Raw genomic sequence first — 19,420 nt, forward strand, 5'->3', positions numbered from 1 at the left:
GTCTCACCATGTAGTTGTAGCTTGTCTGGAACTCACTATATATCAGGCTAGCCCTCGACATTCATGGCTCTGTCTCTGCCCTTAAAATAACTGCCCACACTAAAGGCATGGACTACCCTGCCTGGATCTGTTAATGTTTTTATACATTTCTGTTTGGCAGTTTCTTCATGTCTCTCCCTATTCTCAATCATTACACATCTGTCAATATTCTATCCTGTTAAGCCACATATCCTACATCTTTTGAAACCTGCAACATTCTTCAGTGCGGCCTATTCCATTTTGTTAGACGATGGGTCCATGGCCAGGCATTTCAGCTAACCCAGTGTGGACAAAGTGGGCTTAATAATCTTTTACCATGTTGCCTCCCTCTTCACCTAATCTTATTTTAGAAATATTTTATTATTTCTATTAGTCATTTATTTTACACAATTTAAAAATATTTTCATAGATTCTAGTTGCTTTTCCCACATGTTGGAAATTCCGTCAGTAAGACAAACTCCCCTTACTCCCCTCTCACAGCTCATCAGCGGCCCAAGAATTCCCATGCACACACGGTCATGTGTTAGCTCTTATATATTTACTTAATAGATAAAGGTAATATTGTTTGAGAGTCACTGCCTTTATTTACATTTTCCTTTTTATTTGAGTTCTTCGAGAATTTTCTACTGTGTGTTTTGATCATCTTGACCCTTTCCTATCATCTCCCTAGAGTCTCCTCCATGCCCTTTGTGGACAGTGGACAGCTGTAGGAAGAGGGAGGGTGAACTTTCTGTAAGGGTGCAGCTCCTGGTGGGTGGACCATCCTCCAGTGAAGGCCACACACCAAGGAAAGCACATATGGAAAGCATAATCTGCACTTGTTGGATTAAAAGCTGTCTTTTTGGTGGATTCTTTCCTTTGGTTAGTAGGTAGTGTTTTCCCTGTAAGTACCAGTGCTTACCCACAGGGCCAAGACTAACTGTGAAGGCCTATGAGAGAAACATCTTACTCAGGCATGTGTTGACGGTGTCATATCAAGGCTAACTGGGATGGTCTATGAGAGAAGCATCTTACTCAGGAATGTGTTGATGGGGTCACACCAAGGCCTATGAGAGAAACATCTTACTCAGGCATGTGTTGACAGTGTCACACCAAGACTGAGACTGTGACAAGTTCATTTCAAATGTTTGATATACTAATGAGAAACAGAAAATAACTGTGGTTGCCAAGATCAATACATTGATAGTTTCCGGGTTACAATGGCAATTGCAAACTATACAGGGTACAAAAGATTAATGTTTTTTTTCCAGAAGATTATTTTTTATTACTTTATAAATAATACCATTCAAAATTTCCACTTCCTCCCCTCCTCCCATTTCCCTGCCACTCCCCCACTCACCCTTCCTCCCTCCCTCCAGTCCTAAGAGAGGGCAGGGTACCCTGACCTGTGGGAGGTCCAAGGACCTCCCTGCTCCATCCAGGCTTAGGAAGGTGTGCATCCAAATAGAATAGGATCCCAAAAGGCCAGTACATGCAGTAGAGACAAATTCCAGTGCCATTATCATTGGTTTCTCAGTCTGCCCCCATTGTCAGCTACATTCATAGGGTCCAGTTTGATCCCATGCTTGTTCACTCCCAGTTCAGCTGGATTTGGTGAGCTCCCATTAGATCAGGCACACTGTCTCAGTGAGTGGAACAACCCCTCGTGGTCCTGACTCCTTTGCTCATAGTCTCCCTCCTTCTGCTCTTTAACTGGACCTTGGGAGCTCAGTCCAGTGCTCCAATGTGGGTCTTTGTCTCTATCTCCATCCATCACCAAACGATGGTTCTATGGTCATATTCAATATAGTCATCAGTCTGATTAAGGGTCAAAGGAGCCGTTTTGGGATTGGCAAGAGCCTTGTCTCTAGAGGGGTTCCAAGGTATCCACAGGGACTTCCCCATCTAGGATCCTGGGCAGTGGAGGAGAGGATGTCTGAACAGTACCCCATTTTATAATTGGTTATTTAGAATTTTAATGTCTAGTTTCTTGAGTTCTTTATATATTTTGGAGATCAGATCTTTGTCTGATGTGGGATTGGTAAAGATATTCTCCCAATCAGTAGATTGCCTTTTTGTTTTAATGACAGTGTTCTTTCCATTACAGGAGGTCCCATTTATTCATTGTTGCTCTTATTGTCTGTGCTACTGGGGTTATACGTAGGAAATTGTCTCCTGTGCCCATGTATTGCAGGTTACTTTCCACTTTCTCTTCTATCAGGTTCAGTGTGGTTGGATTTATATTGAGGTCTTTAATCCATTTGGACTTGAGTTTTGTGCATGGTGATAGATATAGATCTATTTTCATTCTTCTACAGGTTGACATCCAGTTATGCCAGTACCATTTGTTAAAGATTCTTTCTTTAAATTTGTTTATATCCTGGAATATCTTATTTTCTCCAGTGATGGTGAATGGAAGGTTGGCTGGGTATAGTAGTCTGGGGTTGCATCTATGGTCTCTTAATTTCTGCAGCACATCTATCCAAGACCTTCTGGCTTTCATGGTTTCCATAGAGAAGTCAGGTGAAATTCTGATAGATTTACCTTTATAAGTTACTTGAGCTTTTTCCTTTGCAAGTCTTAATATTCTTTCTTTATTCTGTATGTTTTGTGTTTTGATTATTATATGGCGAGGGGATTTTTTTTTTGATCCAGTCTATTCAGTGTTCTGTATGCTTCTTGAACCTTCATAGGAATATCGTTCTTTAGGTCGGGAAAGTTCTACTCTATAACTTTGTTGAATATATTTTCTGAGCCTTTGAGCTGTAATTCTTCTCCTTCTTCTACCCCTATTATTCTTAGGTTTGGTCTTTTTATTGTGTCCAGATTTTCTGGATGTTTTGTGATGAGAATTTGTGCTCCGTTTTCCGGACTTCTGCCGTGAGTCAGGAGCACACTCACCCTATCAGACTTACACTGGACTTCTCTATGGAAACCATGAAAGCCAGAAGGTCCTGGATAGAGGTACTGCAGAAACTAAGAGACCATGGATGCAACCCCAGACTACTATACACAGCCAAGCTTTCATTCACTATCAATGAAGAAAACAAAATATTCCAGGACAAAAACAAATTTAAACAATACATAGCCACAAATTCAGCCTTACAGAAAGTAATAGAAGGAAAAACACAACTCAAGGAATCCAACAATGTCCACAATAACTCAGACATGTAGCGATGCTTCACCAGCACAACTCAAAGAAGGGAAACACACAAACTCTACTACTAAAGTAGTGGAGTTAACAACCACTGGTCATTAATATCACTTAATATCAATGGACTCAATTCACCTATAAAAAGGCACAGGCTAAGAGACTGGATACAAAAACAGGATCCAACATTCTGCTGTTTACAAGAAACACACCTCAACCACAAAGACAGACATCTACTCAGAATAAAAGGTTGGGAAAAGGTTTTTCAAGCAAATGGACCTAAGAAACAAGCAGGTGTGGCCATTCTAATTTCCAACAAAATTGACTTCAAACTAAAATCAATCAGAAGAGATGGAGATGGACATTTTATACTCATAACAGGAACAATTCATCAGGAGGAAGTCTTAATCTTGAATATCTATGCCACTAATATAAAAGCACCCACTTATGTAAAAGAAACATTAATAGAACTCAAGGCAGACATCAAACCACACACACTAATAGTAGGAGACTTCAATACTCTTCTCTCACCAATAGACAGGTCAATCAGACAGAAACCTAACAGAGAAATAAGAGAATTAATGGAGGTAATGAATCAAATGAATTTAACAGACATCTATAGAACATTCCACCCAAATAGTAAAGAATATACCTTCTTCTCAGCATCTCATGGAACTTTCTCAGAAATTGACCACAAACTCGGCAACAAAGCAAACTTCCACAGATACAAAAAAATATTAATAACCACCTGTGTCTTGTCGGATCACCATGTAATAAAGTTAGAATTTAACAATAATTCTATCCCCAGAAATCCTCCAAACTCATGGAAGCTGAACAGTCAACTACTGAACCACCCCTGGGTATGAGAAGAAATAAAGAAATTAAAGTCTTCCTTGAATTCAACAAAAATAAAGACACAACATACCCAAACCTATGGGACACTATGAAAGCAGTGCTAAGAGGAAAGTTCATAGCTCTAAGTGCCCCATTAAGAAAATGGAGAAAGCTCACATTAGAGATTTAACAGCACAGCTGAAAGCTCTAGAAAAAAAAGAAGCAGATTCACCCAAGAGGAGTAGAAGACTGGAAATAATCAAACTGAGGGATGAAATCAACAAAATAGAAACACAGAAAACAATCCAAAGAATCAATGAAACAAAGAGCTGGTTCTTTGAGAAAGTTAACACGATTGACAAACCTTTATCCAAACTAATCAAACGGCAGAGAGAGAACATGCAAATTAAGAAGATCAGAAATGAAAGGGAGATATATCAATAGACACTAAGGAAATTCAGAGAATCATTAGGTCTTACTACAAAAGCTTATGTGCCACAAAGTTGGAAAATGTACAAGAAATGGACTTGTTTTTAGATAAGTACCATTTACCAAAATTAAATCAAGACCAGGTGAACAATTTTAATAGACCTATAAGTCGTGTGGAAATAGAAGGTGTCATAAAAAAACCTCCCAAGCAAAAAAAAGTCCAGGATCTGATGGTTTTAATGCAGAATTTTATCAGAACTTCCAAGAAGAGCTGATACTTATACTCCTTAATGTGTTTCACATAATAGAATCAGAAGAGTCATTGCCAAACTCTTTTTATGAAGCTACAGTCACCCTGATTTCAAAAACACAAAAAGACCCAACCAAGAAAGAGAATTGGAGACTAATCTCACTCATGAACATCGAAGCAAAAATACTCAATAAAATTCTGGCAAACAGAATCCAAGAACACATTTAAAAAATTATCCATTACGATCAAGTAGGCTTCATCCCAGAGATGCAGGGCTGGTTTAACATACGAAAATCTCTCAATGTAATCCATCATATAAATAAACTGAAAGAAGAAAACCATACGATCATTTCATTAGATGCAGAAAAAGCATTTGACAAAATTTAACACCCTTTTATGATAAAGGTTTTGGAGAGGTTAGTGATACATGGATCATATCTAAATATAATAAAAGCAATATATAGCAAACCAACAGCTAATATCAAATTAAATTGAGAGAAACTCAAAACCATTCCACTAAAATCAGAAACAAGACAAGACTGTCCACTCTCACATCTCTTCAACATAGTTATTGAAGTTCTAGCAATTGCAATAAGGTCACATAAGAAGATCAAGGGGATTCGAATCGGAAAGGAAGAAGTCAAACTTTCGTTATTTGCAGATGATATGATAGTGTACATTAGTGACCCCCAAACCTCTACCAAAGAACTCCTACAGCTGATAAATAACTTTAGTGAAGTGGCAGGTTACAAGATCAACTCAAAAAAAAAATCAGTAGCCCTCCTATACACAAAGGATAGAGAAGCAGAGAGGGGATTCAGAGAAACTTCACCTTTTACGCAAGTCACAAATAACATAAAGTATCTTGGGGTAACTCTAACCAAGGAAGTGAAAGATCTATTTGAGAAGAATTTTAAGGAATTGAAGAAAGAAATTGAAGAGGACACCAGAAAATAGAAAGATCTCCCATGCTCTTGGATGGGTAGGATCAACATAGTAAAAATGACAATTCTACCAACAGCAATCTATAGATTCAACGCAATCTCCATTAAAATCCCAACAAAATTCTTCACAGACCTTGAGAGAAAAATAATCAACTTTATATGGAAAAGTAAAAAACCCAGGATAGCCAAAACAATCTTATACAATAAAGGATCTTCTGGAGGCATTACTATTCCTGACTTCAAACTCTATTACAGAACTACAGCATTGAAAACAGCTTGGTATTGGCATAAGAACAGAGAAGTCGACCTATGGAATCGAATAGAAGACCCAGATATTAACCCACAAACCTATGAACACCTGATTTTCGACAGGGGAGCTAAAGGTATACAATGAAAGAAGGAAAGCGTCTTCAATAAATGGTGTTGACAGAACTGGATGTCAACCTGTAGAAGAATGAAAATAGATCCATATCTATCACCATGCACAAAACTCAAGTCCAAATGGATTAAAGACCTCAATATCAATCTGAACACACTGAACTTGATAGAAGAGAAAGTGAGAAGTAGTCTAAAATATATGGGCACAGGAGGGCAATTCCTATGTATAACCCCAGTAACACAGGCAATAAGGGCAACATTGAATAAATGGGACCTCCTAAAACTGAGAAGCTTCTGTAAAGCAAAGGACTCTGTCATTAAGACAAAAAGGCAACCTACTGATTGGGAGAAGATCTTCACCAACCCTGCAACAGACAAAGGTCTGATCTCAAAAATATATAAAGAACTCAAGAAACTAGATTTTAAAATGCTAATTATCCCAATTAAAAATTGGGGCTCTGAACTGAACAGAAAATTCTCAACTGAAAAATTTCAATTGGCCAAAAGACAATTAATGTCATACTCAACCTCCTTAGCAATCAGGGAATACAAATCAAGACAACTTTGAGATACCATTGTACACCTGTTTGAATGGCTAAAATAAAAAACACCAATGATAGCCTTTGCTGGGGAGGATGTGGAGTAAGGGGAACACTCATCCATTGCTGGTGGAAATGCAAACTTGTGTAAGCACTTTGGAAATCAGTGTGGTGGTTTCTCAGGAAGTTCGGGATCAACCTACCCCAGGATCCAGCAATACCACTCCTGGGAATATACCCAAGAGATGCCCTATCATACTGCAAAAGAATTTGTTCAACTATGTTCATAGCAGCATTATTTGTAATAGCCAGAACCTTGAAACAACCTAGATGATCCTCAATGGAAGAATGGATAAAGAAAGTGTGGAATACATATGCATTAGTGTACTACTCAGCGGTAAAAAACAATGACATCTTGAATTTTGCATGAAAATGGATGAAAATAGAAAACACTTTACTGAGTGAGGTAACCCATGCCCAAAAAGAGAAATATGGTATGTATTCACTCATTAGTGGATTCTAGCCATTAATAAAGGACATTGAGCCTATAATTCGTGATCCTAGAGAAGCTAAATAGGAAAGTGAATACAAAGAAAAACATGTAGTTATCCTCCTGGAAATTGAAAGTAGAAGAGATTGCCAGGCATAAATTGAGAGCTTGGGGGTGGGGATGGGGTGGAGGTAAGGGGAGATGGGGAGAGAGAAGTGAGAAGGGGAGGATGGGGAGAGCTTGGGGAAATGGGATGGTTGGGATGGAGGAATGAGTGGATATGGGAGTAGGGAAGTATATATCTTAATTAAGGGAGCCATTTTAGGGTTGGCAAGAGACTGGACTCTAGAGGGGTTCCCAGGTGTTCAAGGAGATGTCCCCAGCTTGTTCCTTGAGCAGCTGAAGAGAGGGTGCCTGAATTGGCCCTATCCTATAGCCACACTGATGAATATCTTGCATATCACCATAGAACCCTCATCTGGCAATGGATGGAGACAGAGACCCACAATGGAGCACTGGACTGAGCTCCCAAGGTCCTTATGAGGAGCAGAAGGAGAGAGAACATGAGCAAGGAAGTCAGGACCACAACGGGTGTGCCCACCCACCCACTGTGTTGGTGGGGCTGATCTAATGGGAACTTACCAAAGTCAGCTGGACTTTGACTGATGGAGCATGTGATCACACCCGACTGTCTGAACATGGCTGACAAGGAGGGCTGATTGAGAAGCCAAGGATAATGACACTGGGTTTTGATTTTACTGCATGGACTGGCTTTGTGGGAACCTGGCTTATTTGGATGCTCACCTTCCTAGACCTGGATGGAGGGGGGAGGACCTTAGACTTCCCACAGGGCAGGGAACACTGACTGCTCTTTGGACTGGGGAAGGAGGGGGAGGGGGAATGAAGGGAGGGGGAGGAAAAAGGGAGGAGGTAAAAATTTTTAATAATAATAGTAATAATAATAATAAAATTTAAAAAAGAACTTACCAATAAAAGAAAGTCAAATGCTACTATCCTCTCACACATGGATATCAAAAGGTTAATTATATGTTTTTCATCACCAATAATAAGCAGAGGACTGACTGTGATGTAACTATGGACCACAAGAATAAGGACATATACAGCACTGGATTTCCATAAAACACAGTTTTGAGTAGGAGATAATACTACCCAAAGTTAATATCACCAAAAAGAAACATATGCAGCAGGATGGTCTGGAGGGCCCTTTGCTCTAAAGATGCTTTTGAAGGAAGGTTTGTAGTCTGAGGGCACAGGGACTGAATCTCATGCCTGTACAAGAGTCACCAAGCACTAAGTCAGGAGACCCATGAGTCTGATAAGGAAGATATTCCTGAAAGCCAGCAGTATGGAGAGCATGTGTTTTACTGAATAACCCATTGGTAGGAAAGAGCAAGATTCCGTGATATATATATATATATATATATATAAAATCTGATATGAGATTGAGGGTAGCAATAGCTGTTATAATGATATGACTTCCATTGATGGTATAGAAGATACACAGGAAAATAAAAAAACATGAGAGATGGTGAGTGGAATTGTTTGTACTTCACTAAATGAGTGTTTGAAAGTAGAGGATGATGGCCTGGAAGACACTCAATGGGCACTTGGCATACATGGATAGCCCCATGAAAAACTGTGCAAGAAGATAAGAAGTTTACACGTGATGTCATCTCATCCCCCTGATGATATAAAAATGTCTTAAGTTACATACACAACAATAAGCACCATCATTAGGTGTGTTAAGGCCACAAAGTCAATGGTCAGGTCACTGAGTTTTGGCCTGTGTCCACAAAGAAACATGAAGATGTGGATGAGGAGAAGGAAGCTGTTGGCTGAGATGCCAATGCTTATCTGGGCATTTCTGATATTGGTTTTACAGTATGGTAAATTGTCTTTATTCGTATTATGCAGGGTAGAATCATATAGTAGCTGTCTAAAGAGAAATCAAGAAACTCCTTTATTACATCATTGTCTTCTTCATCCAGAAAAGGAACATTACCAAGAAGGTGTATATATGCATCCCAATTCACCCTCAGCCTACTAAGATCTCAGCTCTCCCACAAGCCACCCAGAATCCATCCTAACTCTCTCACTTATCCTAATCTTTCCTGACTGTGGCTAGTTTACATGCCCCATGCTTAACCTCTATCAGGATGTCAACTTTGTTCAACAATAACACTGCATATACTATAGAAAAAATCCTTTTTATTACATCATATGTACATTTCTCTGGGCAGTGTCTCACTTGGTTTTCACTGGCATCATCTTTGCCAAGGAAAGAGTGGTGTAGGAGGTCCTTCTGTATTTCTGTTGCTTTCATTGGTTAAATAAAGAGACTGCCTTGGCCTTTTGGTAGGGCAGCCCTTAGGTGGTCAGAGTAGACAGAACAGAATGCTGGGAAGAAGGGAAGTGTGGCAGATGACATGGGTCTCCTCTCTGAGATGGACACTGGTTAGACTCATGTTGGTAAGCCACAGTCAAGGGACAATATACATTAATGGAGATGGGTTAAACTAATATGTGAGAGTTAGCCAATAAGAGACTAGAAATAATGGGCCAGGTAGTGTTTAAATGAATACAGTTTCTGTGTAATTATTTTGGTTAAAGCTAGCCTGGCGGCTGGCAGCTGGGTGGGACAAAAAGCAGCCTGCTTGCCATTTACAACAACAAAAGAGTGCCCATGGACTAGACTCTCACAGAGTAATTATATTAATGTTTTCTTGTCCATTTATTGACAGATCAAATATTCTTATCATAGTTCCATTAAAAATGCTGGTATGCTGGGCAGTGGTGAAGCACACCTTTAATCCCAGCACCCAGAGTCATAAGGCAGGCGAATCTCCAAGAGTTTGAGGTTGGCCTGGTCTGCAGAGCTAGTTCCAGGACAGCTAGGGCTGTTACACAGGGAAACCCTGTCAAACATACAATGAACACATATTGCCCCTATACCATACAATAGCCTTAAATGCTTGGAACAAGATTCAAAAACTAGGAAAAAAAATTGAATCATATAGTAAGGTTATACAAGGCCCAATAGAAACATTTAGTGACTTTTTACAAAGATTAACTAAAGTTGTACATATAGGGGTAGCATATCCAGAAGGTAGACAAGTATTCATTGAATCTCTGGCTTTTGAAAATGCTAAAGTATAATACAAAATGATACTTGGATCCTTAAAGATCAGAACAGAACTAATGGATGAATGGATCCTACACACAGCCAATATTGAGTCATTTGACTATAACACTGAGGCTGAAGTAGTAGAAAAAATTTCCAAATGTATGAAGAGACATCAAAATACCAAATGCTTTTATTGTGGTAGAATATGATATCTGAGAAGGGATTGTAGACAGAGCATTTTTAGAAATAATGTTTCTTCTGGGAATCCCCCAAATAGAAGCCCCAATCGTCTGAGTTATGCAGAAGATGTGGCAAAGGCAAACACTGGACCAATGAGTGTAGAGCAAAAACAGACAAACAAGGAAACCCGTTACAATTGGGAAACTCCTTGAGGGACCTCTTGCAGGCCCCTAGATTGAACATGGTCCAGTCATTCCCAGTCACTGTGGAAGACACACCTTCCCAGGAAAATTAGAAAATCCAACATCTATTATAAAAACCCATACTGCTCTGAATGATAGAATAACCATGGAGGATGAATCAAAAATTCCAATAGAAAACATGTATTGTGGTAGACTTCTACAAACAATCAAAGACCAAAGCTGAGAGTATGAATAAATAACATTATAATGGAAGGATTATTAGACATAGGTGCAGATTGACTATTATTACTCCAGAATCTTGGCATCTAAATTGGCTTCTTCAGGAGACAGATGTTCAATTCTTAGGAATTGGAACCCAATCTCAGGTAAACAAAGCATGAGATGGGTTGAATGCATAGGACTAGAAGGACAGAGAGGAAGGCTGAGTCTGTATGTGGCTCATAAAGCAGTGAATCTATGGGGTCATGATCTGTTACAATAATGGAATACCTAGATAAACATTCTTTCAGTCTTAGAAACCAATTCATGTTTCTGGGAAGGATATTTTAAGGTACTATAAAAACAGATACTGACCATTCAGACTGAACAAAAACATGAAACGACACCTGACAAACTCTCAGAGGTGCTAACAGTCCTAACTTTAAACTTGTTGACCAAAAAAAAAATCATAAATGGGTAAACCAATGTCCTTTGATGTTTGTCTTTAGAGAAGCTGGTACAGGAGCAATTAGATGCTCAACATACTGAAGAATTAACCAGTCTTTGAAATTCTCCTGTATTTGCTGTTAAAAAAAACTTGAAAAATGGAGAATGGTGACAGATCTAAGAGCTGTCAATAATGTGATTCAACCAATGGGCCCTCTAAAATCTAGAATTTCTTGGCTTCCTGCTACAAGCTGCAATATTATACAGTAATTGTGAAACCATCTTTTCATGAGCAGAACCAAAGGGTCAGATAAAGGCTAAATCAAAAACCAAGGCTTTTTGAAATTATTGCTTTGTGAATAAAGTAACTGTTTTTTGCTGTAGATTTTTTTGCTGTAGCTGACTTCTGTTTCTGTTGCAAATTTGGAATTAATTCTCATAGTTCAGAACTGTTTCCTATGTATTTCAGTTACATGGAAACAGTTTCTCACTGCCAGGCCTCCATTTTTCTCCCCTAGGGATAAGCAGAGTCCTGCATTTATATTTACCAGCAGGCATTTTGTCAGTGCTTAGGGCCCAGGCTTAGGGTATTCCCTTTAAGATATTCACAGATATCAAAGGATATAGAATTACTACATGCCAAAGCTGGTGCTCTGGTTTTTAAAAGATTCTTAACAGCATATGCTCATTTCACCTCAGTTTATTGGTGATTTTAATTCAGGAAATTTATAACTATTTCATATCAGTAGCCACCTGGCATGGGACAGAAAGAAAATAAAATCTAGGGACTAAGGTTATCAAAACTCTGCTTTCAAAATTTTACTTCTCCTCATAACTATTTTCATCTCTATGGTACCCTTCTTTGAATATGTGTATATTGAAGTTCAAACTTACTGTTTTGATGTAAATGAAGTTTTCCACAGTGAACAATAAATTTTCCTACAGTAATATTTGAAGTCTCCAGGAAGAAAATAGAGCTCCACAACAATTCTACCTGCATTGTATGATGCTATTCAGCTGATAGTACCATTTAAAGATTAACTTTGGACTACAAATTCTTCAGAACAATTTTGAGGTGTCTAGCTGAAATGATCCAGCCTCATAGATTACTCTAATCAGGACTTGAGACAAGCCCTACACATCCCATTATACATAGACTTAACAAGAGAATTAAACCTTTCTGTTCTTTCAGCATTACCTAAAGATACCATCATCTCCAGACAGCACGAAAAATTTAAGAATGTGATGCCCACATTCCCAATAAATGGGGTGTGTGGGTTTTGTTTGTTCAATGGATTATGGATATTATAACCATGACATGATAAAAGGATAGATTATTGAATCTAATCTGAATCTACTCTGAAGAGAAAAAGGGAGGATATAGATATGATAAGATTATTGAATCTACTCTTTAACAGCAACTACTAGTCTGCCAACTACTAGCTTTACAATGGATTTGACTTTTGTAAATTATATACAAATTTTGAATATTGATAAAAATTTGAGATTAATTTTTTAAAAATACACTATGCATACATTTCAAATCTTGTTCAAGGTATTGTACCTATACAGCTCATTTAACAATGTAATACAAATTCCTAGTCCTTAAAAATTATTATAACCAACTGTTTAGGATAATAAGAAAATATAGGTTAGTAGTTAATCACCTAGTAAAATCGAACTTGTAGTCACATTAGGTATGCTTTCAAGGTCAAACAAAGATATATTTAAGATAAACAGGTCATTTTCAAACACTTCAGAGATCTACAGAATATGGAATATAAGGTGTTTTAATAACCTAGGTTCTTCTTTTTTATGACAATGAGATATGTCTGCTTCTGGTAGCATCAATCTACTCCAGAGAAGATAATGGGCACCGAAAAACTCTATGTGGAATTTACCTTCTTTGTGGCAAAAGTAAGACACAAAGCAAGAAAAATGTCCCTGCTTTGATTGCTGACAATATGCTGTCCTAATTAAACAAGCAGGACACAAAATATCCTGCTTCGCAAAAAAGGCTGTCGGATATGCTAGGGGTCTAGGCCAAAGATGGATGACCTAATATTGCAGAGGAGCTTTGGATGACTGTCCAGGCATCCAAATGACTGTTGTTTCTGTCATTACTAATATTTTTGGAATTGGTCTGCTTCCTGTTTACTCAGTTAATATTATTTCTTTCTCAGGTCTTTGAGGTAGTTGAAGACTAGGTAGTTACAATATCCTTGTTTATGAGGCTTAGACAAGAAATTCACTAAAGAAACATAAAGTATATAAGGTTGAAAGATATTAAAAGTTTATTTTGGATGGTAACACAGGTTTTGATAGGAATTAAATTATGTACAAGAATTCAGATTCACTAAGATAGGATAGATAATGGAGTATTTTCTCTGAATTTGTCATATGCAAATGGATTAGATAAGTTGACGTAGTTATTGCCTGTATATATCATATATAGCTATCATACTTATTGTAAATAGTTTTTCTTATATTAGTTATATACTTATTTTTTCTTTTAGAAAAAAGGGGAAATGTAGTGACATTTTGTTTGTGTTTTAACAAATAAACCTTGCCTAAAGTTCAGAGTGCAGAGCTAAGCAATTAGTTAGCCACAGAGACCAGGCAGAGGGGGTAAGCACATTTAATCCCTGATGTGGAATCTCCCTCTTTATGCTATGAATATGTTTTCCTATCATTGGCAAATAAAGAAGCTGTTTTGGCTTATGGCAGGAAGAATATAGCTAAGTGGGAAATCTAACCTGAATGCATGGAGAAAGAAGACAGAGTCAGATAGATGCCATGTATCCACCCAAGAAGCAAGGTGTGAGGTAAGAAAACATGATCCTCTTGCTAAAATATAAAATAATAAAAATAGATGAATTTGAAATGTAAGAACTTTCTAGGAATATGCCTGAGCCGTTGGCCAAACAGTGTTGCAATTAATATAGTTCTTGAGTGATTATTCATGTCTGGGTGTCTGGGAAACAGAAGTGCAATCTCCTTTTACAAATCCCAGCATTTCAGATCCCATGACTTTAATCCCAGGACTAGGAAGGTGGAGACAGGACTGATTTGGCTGGTTGGAGAAGGAGAATATAAGGCAGGACAAGTCTGAGGGGCAGTGAAGTCTGAGGTTTGATGAAGACAGATGCAATCTGGAGATGCAGTCTGAGGACAGGATCACCCCTTTTGTATTAACATTGGTAGAGGTAAAAGAGTTCTCTAGTAGGGGGAGCTCTGCTTCTCTGTTATTCAGCATTAACCCCTGTAAATGTCTCTGGGTTTTGATTACTAATACCAATTAGAATCCATGCTGCAGATGTCCTTCTCTTTCCATGTCTATCTTATCCATCTAGACAAATTCTCTTACTGATTGCAAAGCCAGTCTCTTGACTAGATAACCCAGGGAGCCTCCTATTGGTATGTCCAGTTGCATAGGATAGGTGCATATCCATGGCCAAACCGCATGTCTTTGTGTGAGCTTGTATACTGCATTCTGGTCATTGCTTTTGCACAGCAAGTCTTCTTAGCCACACATTATCTCCTCAGCCTATAAATATGGAGTTTAACTCAACAGAAAAAATATTCATCCAGAAAACACAGTACTGGAACCCTGAGGCAGGACTGGAAGGCTTCTATGAGTGGGCCACAGAGTGTGGTATGAAATGAATCCTTCTGGAGAAATTTGCCTCACAACATGTTAAAAGAGATTTGAGGATCTGACTTAACATAGTTTCATTTTGAAGATACTTACCCATCACTGAATAATCAAATAGTCACTGTCCTCTCACACATGGACCTTAAAAGGCCAATTATATCCTTTTCAGTGCTGATGAACACAAAAGGACTGACTGAGGCATAGCTATGGCTCATAAGTAACAGGATAAGGTAGAATATTGGATCATCTTTGAACATATGCATTGAAAATATCATAAAGCTACCCAAGATACACATGAGCACAAAGAAGCACAAGAGCAGCAGGATGGTCCGGGAGGCCCTTTGCTCTGGTGATGCTTTCTGAGAGAGGCTATAGCTGTGAAGATGCTGGACCTGCTTCTTGTGTCTGCACAGGAGAATCAGCATGTACCCGCTGGAGAAGATCATGATACCCATAACGAAAACGTCCCTGAAGATGAACAATGTGGACATCACGTATTTCATTGGGAAAATGAAATGTACAATAGAGCAGGATTCAGAAATATACAGTAGGTGGTCTGAGGTCACATTAGGGGACTTAACCATGGAGATGAAAAGGTTAGTGGAAATGGATGAATAGACAGAACAAAGGGCAAACAAGGACCACAAGTTGTGACATGGGGATAATTTCCTTTTGAACTTTGCTAAACAGGAGTTTCTGGGGCTGAGAGTGATGGCCTGGAGCACACTCAGCCAGCAGGTGGCACAAACAGAGAGACCCCTCAAAAATATGTATAAGAAGATAAGAGATTTACATGTGATGTCGTCCCATCCTTGATGAAACATGAAAATATCAGTAGCTATGATGCTTGCAACCAGCAGCATCAGTAGGTGGATTATAGCCAAGAAGCCAATGGGCAAGTCAGTGAGTCTGGGCTTGTGCTCACTACTGAATGTGAGGACATGGAAGAGGAGAAGGACACTGTTGCCTGAGATCCCGATGCTTATCTCAGAGAAGAAGGTGTTTCTAATGTTAGTGTAAGTGTACAGCTTGCTCTTCTGATTCATCTTATATGGTCAAGAAGCACAGAGTAAATCTTGTGGGAAAAAGCAAGAGACCCCTCATCCCAGACAGCCTTGACTGTGAATCTTAAACAATGCTATCACCTTGGGAATACATAACCAGTTGAGCTCAGTTTATGCTTCTCCATTGGAATCCTCTACGTCAGCTCACCCCAACCTCAGAAGACACCCTTTGTCCCCGTTGTCCTAGTGCTTTCCCAGTGTCATGGTTCTCTGTCCTTTGTGAGCTCCCTTTACATGGCATTCATGTAAACCAACAACTGTGCATCACAGAGCACACTTCCGTCCCCACTGCTGCTGTGAGAGCTTCCCTATGAACAGTCCTGTTCTCCCGTGCAGAGTTTTCATCGTCGGGGACACAAGCAGTTGTTTGTGGTGAGCCTGAATTAGGAAGACTGCATGAACTAGAAATGCCACCTTTGCAAGGACAGAACGCCAATGGATTTGACATGGACAGGGTCATTTATTTCAGTGCCCTCTTGGTTCTGTTTCTTTATTACCAAATATTCTTAATTTAGTTTTATTACAAATGTTGAGTATTGTGATCCCTCATAAACTACTTCAAATTCTCACAGTGACCTGCCATTGTCTCAGAGCGTAACTTTGAGGACTCTGAGGCTGAGTTCCAGTCACTTCCTCTAGACCATGTGAACAGCCATGTTTCTGTGTCTGGAATTCATCATGAGTGACATGCAAGGAAGTCTACCACACCAGTCATGAAGTGTGTCCAGCACATGATGGTCTCTGTGAAGTATTGGCTGATGCCTTTCTCATGTATGCCTTATGCTTGTAACCTGGGAGAGTTAAGGCAGCTGTGTTAATGACTGTTCAGCTCCATCCCTGCCTGAAATGAAAAAGACAGAAATGAGGGAAGAAAGCGAGGATAATGTAACATCTGCATAAACCTCTACAGAGCTCTATTGTGGTTTCCTTTTTTGAATCCTGCTATTTCTCTGTTCAACTTGACTATGTTTCAGTACAAGCAAGCTTTTGGTTGCTATTAAATATTAACAAAACACAGGTTCTAATTTTTTCTCATTTAGTATAAGGATTCAGAGTGGTTTTGTGTGAATTCAAACTGAGCTACAGTTACAGTAGCTTCAGGGCCATTCCATCATGTGATTCCAGCAAAAGGAAAAGCACCCAAGCCAACAGGAAAGGTGAACTCCTTAGGATTCTGACATCATCTCTCCTTCATGTTATCACTGTTATTTCTCCATACTCAAAGGTCATGAATATAAAATATCTACCAGGAAGTTTGTAAAGTTGTCTGCTGGCAGAATGTCTCTAATAGAACACGTGTTTGCTTTCATGTAGCATCATCCATACAGAGCAGGTGATGCAACCAACAAAGACATGTGTGGTGGTGCACGCTGGTAGGCTAGTCCTAAGGGGTAGAGATAGGAAGATCACAACTTTAGACAGTGGTTATGAAAGCTTGATCCTGAGTCAATTCTCAGCACCCATGGGAAGGTAGAGAGAGAACCAACTCTACAATGTTTTTCTAGCACACATGAGAGCACTAACATTTCATAGTTTGTTCAGTGAGAAGGCATTAAAAGAAATATCATTTTAAAAATTAAGGTTATAAGATGAAGCTATTGTATAATAATTTAGACCATGTGACCAGAGCATCTGATATTAAGGGGAAGAAAACATATCAAAATTCATAAACATACGTGCTCAATTCAAAATTCAGAATTGTGAAAATATTTTTAAAGACAATACCTAAATATAAAAATTCTATAGTATCACAGGAAGAGTTAATTGATTTGCCAGATAAATATACTGTGTATCCTATATAGCAATAGTATGTTGGGTGAATAGTTTTATTAAATTATTTCCATTTAATTGTGAATGTTCCTATAACATATAAAGGTATCTCTCAGGTCTCAGTCAATGGGGGAGAAGGGAAGGAGGAGAAAGATCAATTTCCCCAAAGTAAAGAGAAGGAACATAATTTTCTGCACACATGTATTGTGTACAGAATGGATTCTCTTGTAATGATTCTGAGAAAATCACAGTGAAGTGCAATAAAGGTTCTACGAGTCTTCAAGTTCCATGTAACACACTATTACTAGTACAAGATGACCTCTGTAGACTTACAGAATAGATGCTGAGTATGCAAGCATGTGTATGTGTGTGTTTGTGTGTTGAAAAACATGCATTTCATGTTAAATGACGCCTGTACTGACACATTCTAAAAGATAAACTTGAAGGGGCTGGGGAATGGCGCCAAGGATAAGAGCACTTGTTGAGGAAGCAGAAGATCTGAGTGTGGGTCTCAACACCTACATGAAAAGACTAAAAAGACTAGCGTGGGAGCCGGAGAGAAGGCTCAGCAGTGAAGAGCACATACTGCTCTCGCAGGTAACACAGGATTGGTTCCCAGTGTCCAAAACAACCAGCTTCCAACTGCTTCTGACTCTCCAGCTCCAGGGGATCTGATGCCCTATTGTGGACTCTGTGTACATCTGCACACATGTGTGAACTCACACACACACACACACACACACACACACACACATTGAATGTAAAATAATAATCTGGGCTGTAGAGATTGCTCAGCAGTTAAGAGCACTGGCTGCTCTATCAGAGGTCATGAGATCAATTTGCAGTAGCCACATCATGGCTCACACCTGCCTTTAGCTGTGGCCCCATTGGATCTATACCTGTTTCTTGTGTTCACATCAGCATGGTCTATGTGGTCAGCAGACACAACAGATATTCAATGACCTCAGCAATGTCATTTAAGACGCACTTTTCAAACATGGAACTTGGGAGGAATATTCTGGGATGGCTATGGGATGGCCTATTGTACTATGCAAAGAGAAAGGGTTGGTATTCTGAATAGAAGGGCTTTAGGAAACAGATGATGGGGCTTTATGAAATAGGTACCATGTGAAAAGGCCATATTAGGGAAGAGGGCAGAAAGGCTTAAAGAGAAGAAGAGAAGAAAAAAAGCACACCTGGATGAAGAAATGTCCAGAAGAATCCTGAGCATTTTCTGCTAGAAAAGGCTGTGAAGGCTTCAACTGCCCAGGGCAATAGAGCTAGAACCCCCTCCCTGTACTGCACAGAGCCAGGAAGCCATGACTGTAGATACTGCATCATTCTGTCTTTACCCAAATCATAGACAACCTAAGGTCAATGACATCATTAAATAGGCCTCAAACCGGTGACCAGAGGTCAGGACAATGACCTGAACTTGTGTTCTGAAAGGACATGGAGAGTGGAAGGGAAGGAAGAAACCTTTGCAGTTCCTAGTCCCTAGTGCATGCTGGGTGGCTATGTCCCAGTGGGTGCACTGCAAAGAAAGGCAGGAGTAATGGCAGCTTTGTATTCTGCAGTATGTGGTCAGCCCACCCATCATCTGGTGTTGAAAGCAAACAGAGCATGATTCATGTGAGGGCTGAGGAATACCTATCCACCCTTAATTTTATAAAACTGTGACCTTGATTTTGCCATCTGCATACAGCTCACCTTTCCTGTTTTTAT

At 39.2% G+C, this 19,420-nt stretch overlaps 2 pseudogenes; both read right to left on the bottom strand.

The window, feature by feature from the left end:
- Positions 1-1,791: 1,791 nt before the first annotated feature.
- LOC125388420 (vomeronasal type-1 receptor 52-like) lies at positions 1,792-9,322 on the bottom strand (annotated as a pseudogene).
- Positions 9,323-14,953: 5,631 nt separating this feature from the next.
- LOC146894151 (vomeronasal type-1 receptor 48-like) lies at positions 14,954-15,907 on the bottom strand (annotated as a pseudogene).
- Between the last annotated feature and the right edge of the window lie 3,513 nt (positions 15,908-19,420).

Source organism: Myodes glareolus, chromosome 6 (assembly GCF_982192425.1).
Source record: "Myodes glareolus chromosome 6, mMyoGla1.1, whole genome shotgun sequence".
Lineage (NCBI taxonomy): Eukaryota > Metazoa > Chordata > Mammalia > Rodentia > Cricetidae > Myodes > Myodes glareolus.